This window comes from Anas acuta, chromosome 14 (genome assembly GCF_963932015.1).
Source record: "Anas acuta chromosome 14, bAnaAcu1.1, whole genome shotgun sequence".
In the NCBI taxonomy this organism is placed as follows: domain Eukaryota; kingdom Metazoa; phylum Chordata; class Aves; order Anseriformes; family Anatidae; genus Anas; species Anas acuta.
Window position 1 is genome coordinate 10,017,112 of NC_088992.1, and position 3,233 is coordinate 10,020,344.

General features: G+C 42.7%; 1 long non-coding RNA gene across 1 annotated transcript; it reads right to left on the bottom strand.

Moving 5' to 3' along the window:
* Window positions 1-422: 422 nt before the first annotated feature.
* Window positions 423-2,833, bottom strand: LOC137864416 (uncharacterized). Its single transcript, XR_011101496.1, has 3 exons — window positions 2,779-2,833; window positions 1,265-1,377; window positions 423-1,135 (listed from the first exon to the last, which is right to left on the bottom strand). It is a non-coding gene; the product is annotated as an uncharacterized lncRNA (long non-coding RNA).
* Window positions 2,834-3,233: the final 400 nt, after the last annotated feature.

Sequence of the window (3,233 nt, forward strand, 5' to 3'; positions counted from 1 at the left end):
GCAGAAAGAAGCATAGTAGATCCAACTAAATCCAGTCCCCCTTTTCCTGGTGAGGTAAGTGGCTCCTATGCAGCCTCCCTCTTATCCTCACCCCTTTGAGGGAGCAGTTGATCCTGCCTCCTGGGCAGTCAAAGAAACTGCTCCTTATAGTCCCAGTTTCCCAAAGTGTCTTCTCTGACCCCTTAAAAAGGTCTGATGAGTGTTATTTCTGGACAACTTCCCCAGAAAATTTATATGGTGGGATCTTTATACATGAGGGAGGTAGTTTGCAACCTCAGCATCCAGCATGACCAAGGGACATGGTACAGTCAGTCTGGTTTGCATAAGGTCACCCAGAGCTACCCAGAAAGAAATGACACATACAGGGATGAATCTGAAATGCCGCAGGATTTTCCCAAAACCATTTATTAATCTGTCAGCATTTCTTTAGTTTCGCTGTCATATCCAAGCTTTGGTTGGTCTTTTCTAACCAGATCCTATCTTACAAACCACACACTCTCGCTGAAGACAAAGTCATAAAATGCCTGTTGAATGAGCAGGCCTTATATCGAGGCCTGAACGCCTATTATTCACGTATTCTGGATTGCAGGATGACGACAGCTTCCAGAGAGGAGAATTGTCTCACATCCATGCCTCGTTATCAGAACACCAGAGCTGTAAACTTCAGCTGTCTATTTGATCTGAGCATCTTGACGTTAATGTACAAGGAGTCAGTTGGTCTCCAAGGAGTACAGAACCAAAACATAATGAGTTTTAAAGCTCAAACCACAAACTCGGAATTAGACTCCACCTGCATTTCATAAACAGGATTATGCTGGACTAGCCTATTTTGAAATATGACCATTCTCATATAGCTGGGCTGCCCCAGTTCTGCCTCAGGCTTTGGATGTCTGCCTTCATTGGCCTTTGGTAGCTTATTCCACCTTCATCATGGACTCATGTAAAAGCATGGTCATTGGGTTTCTAGTGAGTTTTCCCTCTGCTGTGCAAGGAGTATCACAGAGGTTTTTTTATCAGTATCAGTTTCTACTTTGGGTTTGGGAAAAATAATTCAGAAGCAAACCTCCTTCTCAACTGGGGTTGATTTTATTCCAGCCTGTTAGGACATCTTTCATTTGGAAAAAACTCTTGCCATCTGGAACAAGAAAAATACTTCACAGCCCTTCAGAACTGGGCACCATTTTGCCAAGTTACATTATTTGACCGAAATGGTCCGTGAAATGCTTGCTAATTGCTACAAGATTTAAAAAGGAAAAGAACAGACCTGTTCAGTGGTGTTCCCCTGAAGCATTTTTGCTCAGAATGACACGGTGGTGGAAAAACAATGCAGAATGTGCCCTGCTCACTGAACACCAAATTACTGGGATCATTTTCTACCTGTGAAAGAAAGAAAAATATGTAAAGGTAATTATGACATTTTTCATTGTTTTCAATAAATCTAAGCCTCTAATTACCCAAACTATTTATGGGAGGGTTTAGATGAAGTGTGTTAGCTCTCTGTTTCCTCAGGGCTCAACAGTTATAGTGCTTGTTTCAATAATCCCAGGTTATTCTCTCATTTTACCTGGCCCCTTGCTCTACTAACCTGTTTGCATTCACATGTCTATGTAAAGAACACAACCTTTGCACTGGCATACTTATGTTTATATAGAAATTAATTGAGCCTGTTTCAGTCTGTCAGTATAACACCAGAACAAAATATTGTGTTTTTCTTAACAACTATTTGCAGTCCAGGGCTATTCTTAAATTCCTGATCCTTTAACATTCTCCCTCAAATTTCTGTTCAAGTGGCAGTTTGGCATCCACTAAGGTTTTCGAAACAAAACCAGTAACAAAAATCAAAGTGAGTTTAAGAACTCTAGATCCTGAGAGTGGACAAGCTGAAACATCTTAAACAGATACAGATCCATTAGAAACTGGTTTGCTAGCTAGATCTTTCTATGTAGAGAAAACTGACCCCCAAACCAGGTTTAGCAGATGAGGATTCCAGCTCTGGACCTTGCTTGTCTATGGTGCTTTCATGTGTCCCCCTAACAAACCATTATGCCACAGCACAAGTGCCTCACGAGCTTCTTTGGAGGGTATGACAGGAGGCCACAAGGGGCAGTGATGCTGAGCAGGACCTTTACAGAGGCAACGCTGGGAGTCAGGCATACCATTTTTACAGCCAAGTTAGATAAATGCTCTGTGTGGGTGCCTTTGGTGTATGAGTCTGACGGACTCCTCCACTGAAGTGTTGGAGGAGCAAGATCTGGACTCCAGGGAGTAAAGGATTATTTGCACTGATGCTACCCCTGTTTCTCAAAGGGTTTTCATCCCCCAGGTATTCACACTGCATGCACATTGCTTCCCATCCAGGCTCTTTAGTGAGCAATAGCGGCAAGGAGACAGATACTTTAAAGGATAGCACACACCACTGTCCGGACCTGGTACAGCCAAAAGCCAACCCATGCCATGTAGCTTGGAGGCCGCAGGGTGAAAACACATCGAGTACATGCATTACTGGAAAGACTAATAAAAGGCTTAGGGTAGCTACTGGGCTGTGCCTCCAGTTAAAATACAAACTCTGTGTCATGGATTAAACTCTAACTAAAATAAATCAGTAATCAGATTTCCAGAGATAGAGATCTGTTTTGTACAAGCACTCTGGCCTTGATCAAGCAGATTATTTCTGAACAACTTTAAGTCAATTGGAACAGTTCCTGGATAGACTGAAGACTCATTTATGTACATCTGAAGGTCTATTTCACTTGCATCAGCTGCAATTCCTCTACTTACCATCTCTGACTTGCTTATATCCTTAGACCATCATGGTTTTGTTACTGCTACTACTGTAACACAGTAGGGCATATATATATCTGCAATCATATGGAGCCAATTAGGTGACTCATTGGCCATTAACACCCATCATTTGGGTAAACACACCTACTTAATCCTATGATTTAAGCCACTGAAGGGACAGGTTTGAGGGAACAGAATGAAGAGTTTATTCCCACTAGAAATACTATGGTTCTCCTTCATTCTTTCCCTGAGAGACTATGGGATTCCAGGTCCCTGCTCCTGGCCAGCCTCTAGAAAGCCAAGAAGTGTCTCATTCCTGCTACCTGTGGTCCATGCAAAGGATGCTTGGGTCTCACAGCTGGGTCTCAGTGATGCTGTTGGCTCACATGTCAGGGCCCGATGGATATCCCTCCCATTGAGATGAACATAACTCCATTTTTCATGCTTTTTTA